The 19,050-nt window shown below is 41.1% G+C and overlaps 1 protein-coding gene across 4 annotated transcripts in view; it reads right to left on the bottom strand.

Annotated features, from left to right (window-relative positions):
* Window positions 1–19,050, bottom strand: part of LOC123374478 (heparan sulfate glucosamine 3-O-sulfotransferase 1-like) — a 107,661-nt gene that overhangs the window by 13,133 nt on the left and 75,478 nt on the right. The window contains exon 2 of one of the 4 annotated variants that reach the window (XM_045024511.1): window positions 13,000–13,026. The exons of the other annotated variants lie outside the window; for them this stretch is intronic. The gene's annotated coding sequence lies outside the window, so the exon portion shown is untranslated. The remainder of the gene's footprint in view (window positions 1–12,999; window positions 13,027–19,050) is intronic. 4 annotated transcript variants of the gene reach the window in all.

The following is a 19,050-nucleotide window of genomic DNA, read 5'->3' as shown; positions in this document are numbered from 1 at the left end:
ATGAACTGTTTTGTATAATGAAAACACTAGATTTTAAATTGCAGCATCATGCACTTCCTGAATCTCAGCACATTCCTATTAGCTTTATGGTACATAATTAAAAAATTAACCCCATGATACAGCGTCAAAATTATAGCATCATTATATGTTATGTTTTCTACTATTTGGTAATGTTGGCGTTGCTTAGTAACATCAATAGACTTGGTATACATTCGACAGAAGTGAGGGTTAGAAGGAAATTCATGCTGCAGAGAAAACCAGGGTATTTTTTAATTTTTGAAAATCTTAGTGAGGACATTTACTAAAGGGTCTAATAAATTGGCTGAAAATCATTTTAATTTAGTTGAGCGTGGAGCAGTTAAGGGTCTATTTGAACTCTTATAAAACCTATTTCTGAGGGAGATTATAATTTATCTTGCGTCGCTCTTAAATAAAGCATTATAGGGTCAATTTAACCATAGTAATAACATTATAATGAATACTACTACTTTCCACTTCTGTAGTGCTTTCTGCATGCGGATTTCAAAGCACTTGACATGCATGAATTAACTCACCGCACCCCAGTGAGGTGCAATAGGTATATCATTCCCATTTTGCACAGGGAAATTGAGGCACATGCTTAAATGCTTTGATGAATCAGGGCTTATGTGACCTGCCCCAGGCTCTATAGCAAGTCTGTGGCAGAACCAGAACCCAGGGCTTCTGATTACAACTTTCATGCTGTTACATGACAATTGCTCCCTCTCTCATGGCAACAGAAGATTTATGTTGAACTTGAGAGAAAAGACTCAGTATCTCAGGCTAACAGCCAATTCTTCTACAATATTTGGCTACGTAGTTAAGTTGGAGAGGCAATAAAATAGTAATATTTGGTTTCTAGCTTTCACAGTCCATAACACAGCTCTGCAAAAACAGTCCCTTCACTGGGGAATCTGGGGGAAAAAAACAGCAGCAAAACCTAACATTTTTGTGGGGGGTTGGACTGGGACCAGAGGAAGCAAACTATACTTTGTTCCTCCCTTAACAATTTTCTTGTAAATCAAAAGCCTTTTTTGGAAGTGAACAAATATTATTTCACTGTGAAATTCTGTTACACTAAGGATACCAGCCCATTCCAACACAGGCTACCAAGCAGCCTTAAGATGGTATCTTTCAGACATTACTAAGGGCTTGTCTACACACACAAGCTGTTTCACTTTAGCTATACTGGTATAGTTGAAGTGGTACAACCTTCCTAGTATGGGTGCATTTATATGGGTATCAAGGTTCCTTATACCGGTATTGCTTATACCTAGGTATGGAAGGCGAGTAAGCTATACCACCAGAACTGTTTTCACACTACAGGTTGTAGTTGTATAACGATTTCAGTAAAGAAATCACTCCCCTAACTGAAACAGTTATATCGATACAAAAACTGCATAGACAAGGCCTTACTTAGGCTGGATTTGAACTGGTGAACTCCCTTTGCCAAGCACCTAGAGGCCCCAATGAAGATCAGAGCCCCACTGTGCCAGGAACCCCACAACCAAAAACCAGTCCCTGTCCTAAAGAACTTGCAGTCTAAGTATGTGACATGAGACATCAGGTGGACACAACATACAGACTTGCAGGCTAGGGTTGCCAGGCGTTCAGTTTTCGATTGGAACACCCAGTCAAAAAGGGACCCTGGGGAGGGCCACTGACCGGCCCATTAAAGATCCAGTCAGCGGTGCAGCAGGGCTAAGGAAGACTCCCTGCCTGCCATGGCTCCACGCGGCTTCCAGAAGCGGCGACATGTTCCTGTGGCCCCAAGGGAACTATGGCCAATGGGCAGTGCCTGCAGGTGGGGCAGGGCACGGAGCCATCTGGCCCCTCCACTTAGGAGCCGCAGGGACATGCTGGCTGCTTCTGGGAGATGCCTGAGGTAAGTGCCGCTTGGAGCCCGCACCCCAAATGCCTCTCATGCACCAACCCCCTGCCCCAGCCCTGAGCCCCCTCCTGCACCCCAAACCTCCCATCCCCAGCCTCACCTCAGAGCCTGCACCCCCAGCCAGAGCCCTCACCCCCTGCCCCACTCCGGTGAAAATGAGTGAGTGAGGGTGGGGGAGAGCAAGCGATGGAGGGAGGGGGTAGAGTGAGTTGGAGGCAGGACCTTGGAGAAGGGGCGAAGCGTTCAGTTTTCTGCAATCAGAAAGTTGGGAACCTTATTGTGGGCACAAGGTGACAGTGAGACAATTATGATTAGTCAAACAGGCAGTGATCACAGCACATCAGATGTCTAGTAATTGCCGAGTGTTTCATAGGCATCGTGGTAGAAGTGAGCTTTGGAGAGCTTTGAAGCAAGATAATGTATTGGCTTTGCAGATTTTTATAGGGGCTCCTCTAATGCCTAAGGGTTGGTTTGGGAGAAAGTGCAAAGGAGTCTGCAGGAAAAGTAGCCAGTAACATCTGATATCACTGGCAAAGTAGAGAACCTAGTTCTTAGGGGGAAATAAACCAGAACATTTTCTTGTCTTTAAATTAAAAAACACAACACAAGATACAACACAAGTGTCTGACAAAACTGAAGTGGACAAACTTTGTAGAATGCACAAGTTATCATAGATGCTGGTATACTAGGTGGTGAAAGTGGAGCTAGTCACATTAGGTAATAAATGCAAATCTGTTTTAACTTAATATTTTTTTATCCATTTCAACAAAACAGGCAACCCAATAATCCAATGCATATAAGACCCATTGCTTAGTATAATTAAATATGAATTTATTCAAATCCAATAAAGGGAGGAATAAATCTTTTAATTCTTAGCAATGAGATGTAAAAGTAATGGGACCATCCAAAGTCATCATTGCAATGCCTTAATCTCTCTCTGTAGAATAATCATGTGTGCAATTGTTACAGCAAAGAGTGCCTATCTTTGGTTGATTCCTTCCATTCTTAAATTCAGATACCCTTATGTGCATAGCTCAGAGATGTCCAGTCCAGTCACTGAGGAGGAATGAAAGGCAGCATTAAAGAAATAGATTCTTAGTGTGAAAAAGCAAATGCTGCATAGAAAGAAAGAAAGAAAGAAAGAAAGAAAGAAAGAAAGAAAGAAAGAAAGAAAGAAAGAAAGAAAGAAAGAAAGAAAGAAAGAAAGAAAGAAAGAAAGAAAAAGAATCACAATGCTTCTAGTCAAACTTGCACAAAATTTTCCAAATAAAAAAAGTTGAGTAAACTTTAACTTCAGTGAAACCAATGGAATTACTGCAGCTTTATACTGACAAAACTGAAATCTGAATTTGGTCCGTGCTCTTCAGTTTTAATTACTGTAAATTTTTGTCTTAACGGTTTCACTGAGACTTGGATTCAGATACAATTTAAATGGAGTAGAAACTTTCACCAGGTTTTATATCACAACCCTATGTACAATTAATTGCAAATATCACATGATTTCAGTGCAAATCCATAAACTGCCCCAATTTTGCTCAAAAGTGCATCCAAGTTCAAACTTTTCTAAGAATATGGCTTGAGGTTTCAAATTTACAATAGAACACCAAACCAGATGTCTCTCACTTGGTTTTGGGTTCTGTTGTGGAAGGTTTTTGTTTTTTTAATAGTTCTGAGTGAGAGAGCCTTAATGCTAGCGCAACCCAGTTAAGATGCCTGGGTTGGAATCTTAGACTGCTGACTGCTAAAAGAGAGTATGCACACTGTACAGCGATAAGATTATCATTAAAATTACCAGGTCTAATTAACACTTAATTTTAAGCCAACTTTAGTTTCCAAAAACATATTCAAAATATACCTTACAAAAACACCTGGGACTTGGGTCCAAGAGCCCGTGCTGAAGCCTGAGCCCAAACATCTACACCACAATTAAACAGCCCCTTAGCCTGAGTCAATTGGCACGGGCCAGCCTCAGGCTTTTAATTGCAATGTAGACATACCCTTAGCTGCTAAGTCCCGTTTTCAAAAGCAGTTAAGCAACTGATAGAACTTAAACTCCTTAAGTGACATAGGTGCTTTTTGAAAACTTTACCCCTAGAATAAGTAGTTATACTTAAGTGAATCAAATAAAAATCATATAAAAACAACAAAACATATCACAAGGAGAAAAATATGAAATGCGATTTGCTCAAGTATCTCAGTGGTACTGGATCTAGGGGTGCTGGGGGTGCTGCCGGCTTGAATTAGTAATAGCAAACTTTTCCATGGTTTCCAACATCAGCACCCCCATTATAAAAACTGTTCCAGCACTCCTGAAGTATCTTTAGATTTTAAGATACAAATCCTCTTGCTTTACTTGGGCAAGATTCCTATTGGCTCACTGAAAGTTTTGCCTGAATAAAGAAGGTGCTGAATAGTCCCTAGAAGGAAAATCAGTAGAGTTACTGGCTTTTTTTTTTGTTTTATTTTTTTGGCTTAGTGAAAATTAAATGCCCAGTATGACAGTTATGGGTTTTGCGGAAGCAGAGGGAGAAGTATTACAGGGATGTAATTCTGTAAGAGCTAATTGTGCTCACTGATACAACCAGCTGTGTATTCACCCACATTATGAAAAATAAACATAGCAGGATATGTTTAGGCAAAGAAAGTTTTAGGAATGGAGGGTAAGTAGCAGGACAGAGCAATAAATGCTGCAGAGTAATTTGAGCAGTGACAGGAAGTGGACTGGTAAAATAAAAGAATAACATGGAAGCTCTAAAAAGAGTCTCAAATCAGAGTTACAGTAAGGAACACGTGAAGGAGCTAGACAGGTGAAGCTGAAGTCAGTGCTGCAACATTCTAAGCAGAGCATAATTTCTCTGGGAGAACAACACGTGAGAATGAGAAAATGGTCAATATTACTAACTTTTTAAACCCAACTATTCCATGAAGCTAAAAAGAGGGACAGAGTACTCATACCAGCACATCTTTCTGAGCATGAAAGAACTGGTAACTATGGCCAAGATCCTCAAAGGTATATAGGCACCTAGTGTCCACTGAAATCAATGAGAGTTAGGTGCCTTAATACTTCCTAGGATCTGGGCCTATAATCCCATGTGTTTGCTCAATACTCCATCACCATCTTAATCATAATGCTACTCCCATTCAATTCAATGAGAAAACCCATTGATCTAAAATGGTGCAGACTCATGTCCTTAACTCCCATCAATGCTGATAGGACCTTCGAGAATCAGACCCAAAAGGGAAGAAGCATTTGTATGGTACAAGTACAGTACTTTCTATCATAGATTTCATTGCTTTTTTCCAACTATGTCATGGCAGAGATTTATCATAATTCTGACGTTATTCTTGTTTCCATGTGCACTCAGAAACTAGACAGATAGAAATGGATGGGAAATGCCTTATATGCATGATTTTTGGAATTCCTATTCCCTCAGTACCAATGTCAGTTGTGGAATGTATGGAAGCACTGACCAGGAAAAAAAGGGCTCGTACTACTTGCTAAAGAGAGTAATTCTCTAACTTTGGACCTGAAGCTGCTTTCCTGGACACCCACAATACTGTCACTCAGTTTGGGTTATGCAAGGAATACAGGACAAGGTGAGTACTGAGTGCAGATCCCTGTGATATTCAGAGTAACAGACAGAGATAGCAGAAGGTCACACCATTGCCAATGTTAATAATCTTGACTACAACTGCACATCATCAATTTCATTTTACTTAAATTAGAACATGTGTGTACTTAAATTAAGGGGTGACGGAGGAAGCATTAATAAAACATTTTCTTAAATGATGCATTTCCAATAAATATGGTATAAAAGAACCCACTAAAATGCTTATCAGGAGCCATAAGCCATCTTAACTCATCTCCCGAGAATGAAAAATAGTCAAAAGGTAAATATTTAAACACAAATTACTGGACATAATATATTTAACCCAGAGCAGGGTGAAGAAGTAAACATTTACAAATTCTAACATTAGCAGTGAATTTATTTGGTTAGATCTTTTGTTAATGAGGCTGCATTTCCATAACATCCCACAATCACCAACTTCCAGAAATAAAAAAGAAAATAGCTATTTTGTGGCTACAGACAGGCGCTGCAAAGTAATTGCAATTGGCTGCAGGCTTCCCTCTTACCAGGTACACAGACTATAATGAATTAAAAAAAAAAAGCTATGGAAGGTTAGCATAAACTATAAATACATTAAGTTGCTGGCAGGTGATGTTAGCAGATTGGAGTTTTAAAAAGTTTACTTCCCTGAGACTAGAATTACCTTTTTCTAATTCCTTTTTCTGATAATTTCAGATGCAAAATTGCCTGATGATATTATAACTGCAAATTTTATATATATATATATTGCAGTGTTTCTGGGCTAAGTGTATCTTTTATAACCTAGTCATTTTTATATCAATATGGTATTTTGAAGATGAAAAACAAAATCTTCCATGTATGTGTTGTTGTATTCTAGTCTTGGTAAATTCCATTAATGTGCTTAATTCCACATAACCATGCAAGTACAAAACATGTCTTCACTGCCTCTAAGTGGGGATGAAAAAAATCTCTTAATATGCTATAGCCTGTGGTCAGACTAATACAAACTGACAAGGTCAGTTTGAAATGTTGGTCTAAACCAGCTTGGGCATATTTCAAGTAGAATTATAGTCTTGTTTAAGTTTACACCTGTAACTGTCAATTATGCTTCAGGACGAATGCTTTAATTAAGCAATAAAACATGACAGGCAATGCTTTCAGCAAAATAGTAGTACACATCAAGTGCAAGATGTGACCGTGTTCAGCTATACACTGGCAGTGGTTTGAGGGCCCAGTCCTGCAGTTCTCACTCAGGAAACCTCCCGCTGAGTAAAGATTGCAGGATCAGGTCATTCTACCAGTGGCATGATTAATTATATTCACCCACCGTCATCCTGGATTAATACAAAGGGCACTTTGTCATTACCCAATTTTGGGGGAGAAAAGATACCATGTGGGAATCACGTGATATACTTTGCAAATCAAAGTATAAATAATTATTAGAATCACAAAAGGGTGTCAGTCACTGATGGCTCACAAGAAGAGGCCAGTTGAGCTCCACAGAACTACAGGACACCAAGAACCCAATGCGCCTCCTCCCCAAACCTATGAAACTGAAGACCTTCAAGGTTTCCCACAGAGGCTTTTAAAAAGGCCTCAGCTCCCAGGGAAGGAAGAATAGAGCACAAACTTTCACTGCTCCAAACTGCTGGAAACCCTGACACATCATTGGGCAAAGGTTCAGAGAGGTTTCTGGAAGGGAGGTCCTGGACTTTCCAAGAATGGGGAGGAGTTGGCTGTAGGCAGGGCTGGGTAGAATGGAATAAAAACACTTCTACTAGGGCAATTACAAAAAGAATTGGGTAGAAACTTGTAAGAAAATAATTACTTGTTAATGTTTCTACCCCTGGACTTTGTATGCCATGTGCTTTCAGCAATAAAAAGCTAATTTACAGATTTATAGTTGAAATCACAGTCTCAGGACAATTGCTTTCCTTTTCCTTTCCATCTAATATTGATCCCAATTTACGCAGTCCTGCTGGCCTAATTCCAATACTACAACCAGAACTTAGTGTGGCAAGTAGGAAGGGGCAAATCAAATAATTAATGTGTTAATTAAATATGAATCAGCCATATTAACTGAACCAAATACTTCAGAATATGGCTAATATTTGTGTGAGTAGTATCCAAGAGCAGCGACAGAAACAGCAGATAGCACTCCTAGTTCTGCCTGGCTCAGCCCAGCCAGCAGTTCCCATCTGAGCTGACATTGGCTGGACAATCTCTCTTCCCTGGCCTCCTTCCCCTGGAAGCTTCCTTCCCTAAGGACTTTGGGAGTAAAGATCACCCAGTGCTCCAGGAGGGACATGAAGGACCCTGTCAAGAAAAGAAGTAGGTCAGGCCAGACTGGACTCTTTCTTCCCTCCACACAAACTATCTCATCCTCTCAACAGGTTCCAAGCATCCCAGTGCCAACACAATACCTCTCTCTCACACACACAGACTCATCTTTAGTTATCTTCTTAGGGGATGCCAGATGCCTTGATGCTCTTCACCCCCACTCTGTTTGGCAGCTATCTGCCCCCCTTTTAACTCCTAATACTGTGGTACTCTCACCCCCCCTGCATCTTTGGGTTAGCAAGGTAGGCTGCTTTCCCCAATCCACTAGGTAAGTATTTTTAAGATACTCGTAGCAAGACCTATATAATCACTACTGGATCCAGCTGCTTTGTCCCTTTATACCTCATCTCATTAGTCCATAGAGTGCATCAGTGCAATTTGGGACATCTCTCAGGTATAAAGTTGAGAGTCAGTAGCAACAAATTCCTAGGTCCTGCTGCTGAAAATGGGGAACAATTGGATGTTCTGAATTAGAGATTTTTCCTTTGTACGTTGGCATCTGTGCTCTCTTTGTAACCCAACAAGACGAGTCATCATCATATCCTTGGTGTAACCCATCCTCAATATATGGCAACTGATGGATGGCTCATTTCTTGCCTTGTACAAGTCAAGGGAGTATAGCCCAGAGTCTGAACTCCATGGAATTACTGTGGAAAAACATCTGACTCCTGAACTGGACTTGAAGCCCCACAGAGGTTGTGCTGATTGGATTTTTGTGCAGCACTGGCCCATCAGTCAGTTGTCAATTTTAATTGAATAAGATGAAGGAGATGCTGATACATACCTTGTAGACTAGTGTGAGCAAACAGACAAGAGAATATACAGGACTTTTCAAACTTTAAAGAAAAAAAGATCAATATTTCAGATGCTGGGCTGTATTCAGAAAACAGCTCTACTGCTGGAAAAATAAAGTAAGTTAAACATAAAAACCAGAGGCTTTGATGCATCATCTTTTCCCAGAAATATTTTGCATTACTGCTGCTCCCTCTATTTCTTTTAAAAGTCCTAGAAGATGAATTAATTGATCTGGTTAATTACAATGTTATGCATATATAAGAAAAAAAAGATAGGAAGGAACATTTCATAATAGAATGTGATGTCATATTTGTGCAGGATAAATATGTCTCATGTATTGTAAGACATGATGCTGAATACAAAGTATCCCTATCATCAGTTACACAGTCACATAATCAGTTAAAAAAATCCTAAAATGATTTTTATAAGATTTCTAGACTGTATCTTAGTACAAATTATTTCACAGGCTTTAAGGCACTCAAATATCCTAAATCCTGCAACATCTTTAAGTATATTGGCTACTTCAGGTATTCTTGAAGTATGTACACACAGGTTCATACGTTATTTTTGGCAGTATAGGCAGTGACACAAATAATTAAGGCTGCTTGACACTTCCTATTATAAGACCCTGTTTTCAGTTGCTTATAACTTTGCCAAACTTTAACTGTTCATGCTGAAGTTTTCCATGCTCGGTGTCTGCTTCAGGCTGAATTTTTGGGTAAGTTTAAGCAAAAATAGTTTAATAGTTTTTCAGAAGAAGACTAAAGGAATTTATTGGTTTTGCCCACGTTCATGAACGGGTGGTGGTGGTATTACTTAGAAGCTCTAGCACCTCTCTGGGTTAGCACAGGGACTTGAAATTTGGTGGGGGGAGGGGTTGCCCTGGCATCAGGGAGGTGTCTATTGCCATCCTTGTGAAATATTGTCCATATATGGCCAAGTTATGAGAGCCTTTGAACTCTCACAGATCATTCATGCTCAGTAGGGAGTTGCTAGGTTTTGGCAGAGAAATTCTGTCTGCACGGGTATGCTACAGAGCTCCTTCATGTGACTGCACTGCTCATGTACCATCCCCACACAGTGACTCGCATGCTCCACCTTGGGTCTGGGCAGGATTTCCCCCTGTAATTACTCTGGGCTGCTGTGGCTCCAGGCACCAGAACTGAGGGCAGGGAGACTCTTTCCCTTGCGTTCTCAATGCTGTCCCTGCTGATGCCCAGGCAGCGAGGAGAAGAAGATTGCAGCCTGATTTAGAATCCGGGGCAGTGAGGGGGATAGGGAGAGAGCCAGAGGGGATGTGGGCAAAAGGAAAACAATGGGTGACAGTAGTGGTGGCAGCAGAGGGGGAAAAAGATGTGGCAGGGAGGTTTAATAGGAGCAGAGGAAGGAATAAGGCAGGAGCAGGGATGTTGGGGGCAGAGAGAGGCCTGGAGGGGGCAAGAGGTTAGACTTGACACTTGACACACTCCCCTCCAGATCCTGGAATTAAACTGAGGAGTCTTACTCCTGAGTGTCAACATTCCTCTGTGAGCAAACAGCTAACAAAGTGTATGTCTGATACCCCTCTGCTATCTGCTCCACCTACTCAGCCTGCTACTACTACTATCCACATGCTCAGCCTCCTCCACTCTCTCAAGGTCTGTGCCATGGATCTAGAAGTCCAAACCCTGCTGATGACCCAAGCTGGTAATCAGTATATGGTTCAACATGGTGGAATTTCTATTTTTTTCAGTTTTTGTAGAAAAGTAAGAAATTTACATTAAAGAAATGGTAACAGAATGTTAAGGTTGCAAGGATGATGATTCAAAAGTTAGGAAGTGTCAAAATTAAGGTTGCCTGTGCAATGTTAACCCGTACCCCATATGAGAGTACATTACGAGATAGTCTTTAATTACGTGATCACAGTTTTGTTTTTTTGACACAGGGCCTCTACCACAAAACAGGATAAAGCACTATCTTTCCATGGACATATTATCTTAAGGCTAGAGGATGTAGCTTAATGGTTCTGAACAGGGAAAACTGATTTTTTTTCTTAACTTGAAATTTATTTGCTTTTGTTACCTTGTCAAACCAGATTATTACAATAAAGTTACCAATCTAGCATTTACACTGAAATGGGAGTGGTGGCATTAGCCATCACTCAATAACACTAATAAGAGCCCAATTAATTTATTTGGTGTTAGGCGTGCATGCTTAAATTCCTGTTCTCCCATGCTCTGTGACAGAGGTTGCAGCTAACTCCTTGCTTATCTCATGCAGTTTAACTACAGGGACATGTTTGGGGAAGCAGGGTTTTCCCTTTGAGTACATCTACACAGCAATTAAACACCTGCAGCTGGCTTGGGTTAGCGGTCTTGGGCTGCAGGGTGTAAAATTGCAGTGTAGATTTTTTGGGCTCTGGGACTCCATGAGAGAGAAAGGTCCCAGAGCCCAGGCTCCAGTCTGAGCCTGCATGTCAACACAGCAGTCTTTAACCTCATGGCCCAAGGCCCATGATCCCGAGGCAGCGGATACAGGCCTGCTGTGGCTGTGCCAGAGGTCTTTCATTCCAGTGTAGATGTACAGTTTGATTTGCAGCATGTATTGAAAGATGGACCAGCGTGATAGCCTAGGACTTGGGAGAGACAAATTGCCTGCTCCATGACATACTTCCTGTGTGGCTTTGGGCAAATCACTTAGTTTCTCGGTGCCTCAATTTCCCATCTGCAAAACAGGGATAATAGCTCAGTTGCTATAATGTCTGAGCAGGGCCGGCTCCAGGCACCAGCTTATCGAGCAGGTGCTTGGGGCGGCAACTCGGGAGTGGGGCGGCACTTTCAGGGATTTGGCGGCAATTTGGCAGAGGGTCCCTCACTCCCGCTCGGAGCGAAGGACCTCCCGCTGAATTGCCGCAGATGGCAATTGCGGCTTTTTTTTTTTTTTGGCTGCTTGGGGTGGCAAAACCCCTGGAGCCGGCCCTGTGTCTGAGACCCATATAAGTAAGTATCTAAGGTAATAAAAGTTATCTAACTACCATGCAAGCCAGATGTAGTTTGTAGTCTTAAGTTAGATATTATAAAATGATCAGAATAGTAAATGACCTCTGGAATTACTTGAAAAAATAGTTTTATTTCAAAAGGATATCTTCAACTTGATCTAGAGAATTACACTCTGAACAGTTAAAGTAATTTCAGGTACTATTTCTGTCTCTGAGTCCCCACTAAATATTGTGGTATTACAATCACATTTTCCTTTTTTTTTTTTAAATCCCACACAACAAGAGGAAGATGACTGATCTTTTCCTCAGGAGAAACAGTGGGACCAAGTATATATTAAGCATTGTCAAATGCACAAAGGAAACACATTTAAAAACACATTTCTCTCTCATCTTACAGTTTTAGTAGTTGCAGAAACAAATATGAAGTAAAGAAAAATAATAAAAGATGGAAGGAAGGAAATTTGGACAGAAGTCAGAGTTTTAAATTTGAGGAAAGGAAGTCAGGATCTAAAACCACTGAAGTATGTTGCTGTTGCTGCATTTAGAATTTTAAATTTTGTTTAACACAATTGACATCTGGGCTATTTTTCGTGCAAAAGTTCAGCCAAGTTTGAATTAAAATATCGGCATTCCAAACTCCTCCAAAGCAGTTTTATTAATGGAGACATTGACGGACCAGTAGCTGTAGCAACACTGCTGGATGCCAAATAATTAGAGCTTGTAAAGTCAGAGCTTTGACAAACCTTTCTGCTGACTCTTACTTCTCAACTTTTGGGGGGTGGGGAGCGGAAGAGTATGGTATTAAACTGTGAATTAGGTAAGAAAGTTTCTTAGCTACTCTTAGCTTCACAGTACATCTAAGGCTTGTTATTTAGGAAAAATTTCTCTATCACATCGTTAGGGTGCAGTTAGTTGTTTTGCTTGTTATTGAATTTGATGAGGGTTGAGCACATGTATGCAATATGATATACCTTTTACAGTTAAATAAGAACTTAAAGATAGAATTGTATGCTATGCAAGCTAAAAACAAAATTAAATCAGAATTAACTGTTTTTCCTGTGGATTACATTTGACTTTTTTTTTTAAATGTTATAGTTTTAAACAGAGGATTAAGAGTAAACCAAAGCAAATTTGATGAGAAACCTCCAAATTATCCAATGATGGTTTTATAGTTTCCCACTTGAGGTACATGCATATATAGAGAGGAAAGGTTCCCTTCACCCCAATGTGAATCAAAAGTGGCAAAGAATACACTTATACCCATAAATGGCAAAGAATACATGCTTGATATCCAGGTGATGTAAAACATAGCTCCATCCCTGGGTCCTTTTGAATGATAAATTGACAGCACCTTGCATAGGGCAGAACAATTTGGTGGGATATGTTACCTTTTTCCACTGGCTTTTTATACATTTCTGTGAGGGGAAAAAAATAGAATTTAGAAAAACTCTTTCTGGGCTCAGATCCTGCAAATATTTAAGTACATGCTTAACTTCAAGCATATAAATAGTCCATTGAAGTCAATGGTATGCACACATGCTTAAATTAAGCATATACAAAAATGTTTGCAGACTCAACACATAGTGATCAAGCTTTCCTTTAAAAATAAATCCAAGATTTTAAACTGGGATTTTCAAGAGTCTGAGGGAGGTAGGATCCCAAGTTGAATTTACTTTCAATGGTAATTAGGTGTATAACTCACTTAGGTTCCTTTAAAAATCCCACCCTAAAGTCCTCTGGACTATACCCAGAAGAGCCAAGGTATTCTTTTGTAAGACAAAATAATGAACTGTGTCCTAGGAAGAAAGCAGGTAACTGTCAGAGCTTAATTTTTCCTTGGCGGTTTTTTTGGTTTGTTTGTTTTTTTGATAACTTGAGAGGAAGGATGGTAACCTTACTAATTGATACTCTGAATATGTTTGGAGGTCACTGAAATCTGGAAGGAGCCTCTGAAGTGTGCTATTGTCTATCACAAACTTCCTGGCAATACTGGGGGATTGTAAATGAAATGATGACTTGGGTGTTACTAGTACATTTTGCCTTGTGCCAAACATGTTTATGTTCATAAACTGAAGTTTTCTCAATAGCTGAATATGAAGTGTTTAATATGTGTTCTATAATTTATGAGCACTAAGGCCCAGATCCTAAAAGGTATGTCAAGTGGGTTGGGTTAGACCTCATCTAAACTGTTGACCTCCACCCCTCTTAAACCAATAGTGAGAACAAGCTAAACAGACCCACTTAAACAAAGAGGGTATGTGACCCCATACAAGAATTTGGACTTTGTGCTCCATATTGTATGTGTCTGTATGTGTACACACATATATCAGAGACAGAAACAGAGACACAGCCAGGCAGGCAGCCTAGAAGCACAGTAACATGGTCCTGTGACAAAGGAAAGAGAAAAAGCTTTTGGGGGTGTAGAGTGTTGGCTGGAAAGACACGCTTGGAATGGTGAACAAAGCAACAGTCTCCTACTATTTGATTCCTACAGTGTTCAGAGGAACAGAACCTTGTACATTCCTGATAAATAAACAAGAATGCATCAAAGAAAGTACCCAATTCCATCGTCAATTTCTACACCAACTGCAACAACGCACCTTTGACTAATTGCTTGGGTAAAAAGGGGTAATAAGTAGTTAGGCACCTGAAGTCCATAGAAATCAATGGGTATTAGGGGCCTAAATATTGTTGGGGATCTGGGCCTAAGCCTCTTTAGGCGAAAATTACCTGCACCATCATACCTGGTTAGGTCAGGTCAGGATTTAAAACCTGCTACCACTATGACCTTAAGTGGTACAACCTGATTTGGTCAATGCCAAGTGCCGGGTGGCAGTTAATTAACCCCAAAACCTCAGGAAGCGCCAATGGCTTTGAGCTGATAAGCGCTGGGGAGTTTAGCGAAATCCTTGCTGGAGGAAACGCCATCAAAAGGTGGATGAGCAAATTCACTCAGTGTTTTTGCCAATAACATCCATGCAGGACAGATTAGGTCCTTCAGCTGTGGTTGATAACCAATCTAGGAGTGGAGCCCCGAAAGGCAGGCAGATGGAAGATCTCCTTTGCTCTGGCAACTCCTGCAGCATAGCTGGTTCCAAATGTATCGACTCCCATCATTCCTTTGGTCCAAATCAGTAAAGTCAAGAGGGGGATGCTGACACTTGGGCAAAGCAGCGCTTCCATATCAACTGCCCAGGCTATTCCAGCCACATCACATGGAGAGGACACTCCATCCTTGCTGGCAATGTGGACACAACACGGAAGGTGGCAGCTACGGGTTATAAGCTCTCACTTAATTGGAGTAGAGGAGAGCACTACGGGTCACGTTCAACAGTGGGAGGAATCACTGCATTCCATTGGTCAGCTGCCACCCACCACAAAGACGGGCAGCCCCCAGACAATTTGGTGCTGACCCACCACAGTCTGCCTGCCTCATGGGATATGTGGAGCTTGACCAAAAGTTGAATGGCAGATGGAAGCCTTGTACCTGGCAAAAATAAGAAACCAAGAACTTTCCGGCTTGGCAGCTGGAATGTCAGGACCGACAGACTATGACAACCTATAATACACAAGCAGCATATGGAAGTCAGCTTTGATAGACCGTGAGCTGTACAAACTCAATGTTGACATTGCAGCATTTCAGGAAACAAGACTTGCAGATGCTGGTTCTGTCCAAGAGGCCAATTACACCTTCTTTTGGCAAGGTAAAAGCAGCTAAGAAAATCATCTGCATGGTGTTTATTTTGCTGTGAGAAACAAGTGGGTAAAACTCCTAGAAACACCCACTGGGAAGTCAGAGCATATCATCTCACTAAACTTCAGACAACCATCGGCTCTGTGAACATCATTCGTGCCTATGCGCCAACACTCAAATCTAGCCCCGAGGAGAAGGATACATTTTATGACTCTTTGCATCAAGTTGTCAAAAGAATATAATCAGCTGAGCAACTTTTCCTCCTTGGTGACTTTAATGCAAGAGTCAGTGCAGACAACAACTCATGGCCAGGTTGCCTAGGACATTTGGCATTGGCAAGATGAATGAGAACGGCCAATGACTTCTTGAATTCTGCACCCCAAATCAAATGTGCATTGCCAATTCACATTTTACAGGAAAGATTGCCACAAAGTGTCATGGCGACATCCACGATCAGGCCACAGGCACCAATTAGACCTTGTTATCATCAGGAGGAAAGGCCTACCCTTAGTGCAGAACACTCGCACGTTCCACAGTGCTGATTGTGACCACTCCCTGATTATTAGCAAAGTGAAGATTACAGCCAAGAAACTACATAGAGCAAAACCTAGGAGTAAACCCAAAATCAATGCTATTAACACTGAAAACCAGAGGAAATGCCAGGAGTTTGTGAAGGCTTTTGAACTTAGCATGCATGGGAAGTCATTACCAGGGAAGGCAGAGGAATTTTGGGAAGATTTAAGAACAACAATCCATGAAACAGCTTTAGCTACATTTGTGGGAAATAGACCATCAAAATAGGACTGGTTTGAAGAAAATGAAGCGGAACTATTACCTCTCATCAACATTAAGAACATAGCCTACCTGGAACACAACAAGAAGCCAACAAAGAGCACCTCAGAGAGACTTTGACATACAAAAACCGAGATACCGCAAGCAAGCAGATGCTGTGCAAATCATTAATGGATCAAGCTTTGTGAAGAGATACAGACAGCCTCAGACACAGGAAACCTCAAAGTCATGTATGATGGCCTGAAGAAAGCTCTAGCTCCCACTGTCAACAAGGTTGCCCCTCTCAAATCACACAGCGGTGAAATTATTACAGATAAAAGTAAGCAGTTGTCAAGTTGTGTTGAACACTATTCAGAGCTATACGCACAAGAAAGAAACATCACCAGCGAATCACTGGACCAAATACTAACTCTACAGGTAATGCCAGAGCTAGATCTGGAGCCCACTGTAGAAGAGCTAAGCAAGGCCATTGATTTGCTATCAAGAGGCAAGGCTCCTGGAAGAGATGGCATCCCAGCGGAAATCCTCAAGTGCAGGAAAGACAGCTATTACCATATCTTCATCAGCTGCTACTTAAATGTTGGAAAGAGGGTGAGGTACCACAAGAGATGCGCAATGCAAACATCATCACTTTGTATAAAATAAAGGTGAAAAGGGCGACTGCAACAACTACACTATTAAGTGTAGCAGGAAAAGCTTTCACAAAAGTAATCTTAGTGTGTCTACAACAGCTGACGAATCATATCTACCCTGAATCACAGTGCAGATTCAGGGCTGGAAGATCAACTATAGACATGATATTTTCTCTGCGTCAACTCCAAGAAAAAGGCAAAGAGCAAAACTGACCATTGTACATTGCCTTTGGACACAGTCAGCAGAGCAGGTCTATTTGCAATACTAGAAAAGATAGGATGCCCACCAACCCTGTTAAGTCTTATATGTTCATTCCACAACAACATGAGAGCAACTGCCCAGTTTGATGGGTCCACTTTGGACAGCTTTGAGATGAAAAGCAGAGTGAAGCAAGGATGTGTTCTTTGGAATCTTCTCAGTACTCTTGAACTGTGCATTTAAGGACATGAAAGATGGAGTGTATCTCCACACAAGATCAGATAGGAAACTCTTCAACCTGTCCCGATTTAAAATCAAAGACCAAAAAGTTAAAAAGGTGCTAATCAGGGAACTTCTATTCGCTGATGTTGCTGTCCTCATAGCCCTCAATGAAGATCTATTACAAGAACTCATGGACAGCCTTTCAAGTACCTGTCAGGCATTTGCTCTCACCATCAGCATCAAGAAAACGGTTGTATTAGGATAGGGGGTTCCACAACATCCTTCAATTACCTTAAATGCAAACCAATTAGAAGTAGTCCAATAATTCAGCTATTTAGGTTCTACAGTGACTACCAACCTCTCACTGGATAAAGAACTAAATGTTCGCATTGTAAAGGCTGCCACCACCTTTAGCGGACTAAAAGAGCATGGAACAACTCAAAGTTTACCATCAAGACCAAAATGCTAATGTACCAAGCTTGCGTCCTCAGTACTCTCATGTATGGTGGGGAAACAACTAATGCTCATCAGGAGAAAAGGTTGAACAGTTTCCACCTACATTGTTTATGCCGCATACTCAACACTAAATGGCAAGATAAAGTCACCAATGCAGAGGTTTTTCAAAAGGCAAATTTACCAACTGTGCTCAAGCGAAGATGAGTGCGCTGGCTTGGCCATCTGAGTAGGTTGGAAGATGGATGCATACCCAAGAACATACTATACGGGGAGCTATCAGAGGGAACAAGAACAACAGGATATCCCAAGCTTCTTTATAAAAGACACATGCAAGTGAGATATGAAGGAATTTGGAATTGATCCTGACCAATGGGAAATCTTGGCAAGTGATCGGAGCAAGTGGTGCAATTGTCTCCATCAGGGTATCAAAGTCCATGAGAGGAGCTGGCTCCTACAGCTTGAAGAGAAAAGAGCCCGTAGGAAGCAAGCATTTCCCAACCAAGATACATCATTTGCAATAACTGCCAAAGATCATGCAAATCTCGAATTGGCCTATTCAGTCACATGAGACATTGCAGACTATCTACATCATAGGCTGCAATTCCCACCATCTCTCACAGACGAAAGAATACCAAGACCATGCCTACAAAGCCCAACAGTATGTTTAATTTCCTTTAGCACATCTTCACTTCCCTCAGTAAATCATTTCTGCCTTAACAGATAAAAATAATTTATGTTTACGGCTCAAATCCATCCCCTAATATAGTCTGCCCCTTCAAATTTATTTAGTACTGCTTCCCTCCAAGTCAATTAATGCTGCCACTCAAATCAGTTACTTTCCCTCTACTTTTTAGAAAGGTTCCTCTTCCTTCAGCCGTTCTTTCATTGCTCTTTTGGGTAAGTTTGAGGCCTTTGGCCAGCTCCTCTTCTTCACCTTAGCCCTTTGCTTTTAAGTCCCCGTATCCCTGATCTTAAAGAAACAGCTTTTCAGAGGCAATCCTATTCCTCATCCTATGAGAAATGTAGCAGACTCCAATACTCTGCTCCCCTTCTCACTTCATCAAAAAAGAACTAGTGACACTTGAATCTCTCTCTGCCCTGTTTCCCCACTTCTCTTCTGTTCAAGGAGTAGCTGTACTATGGCTGCTCCGCTCTTGTTTTCTCCAGAGGAGCAGGTTGAGTGTCAGAACTTCAGTTCCACAGGAAATTCTCAAACACACTCTCACTTCACTCTGGAACAAAAAGTAGAATTTTCAAAGTTTCCTATGGAAGGAGAAAGCCAATTATTTTTGTTTTTGTTTTGAAACAATCAAAATGTTTCAATTCAAATTTTGAAAAGAAATAGAGCCTGGGAGTCCAAGATCCAAGATTCCCAGCTCAGTCATGGCTCCTAGGGATATTAGGTTCCCAGATCCTCACCAGCCATAGCGGACAGATTAGCAGA

The sequence above is a fragment of the Mauremys mutica genome, chromosome 7 (assembly GCF_020497125.1).
Source record: "Mauremys mutica isolate MM-2020 ecotype Southern chromosome 7, ASM2049712v1, whole genome shotgun sequence".
In the NCBI taxonomy this organism is placed as follows: Eukaryota; Metazoa; Chordata; order Testudines; family Geoemydidae; genus Mauremys; species Mauremys mutica.
Note: the sequence above shows the minus strand (reverse complement) of the source record. Positions and strands in the feature narration are given on the sequence as shown.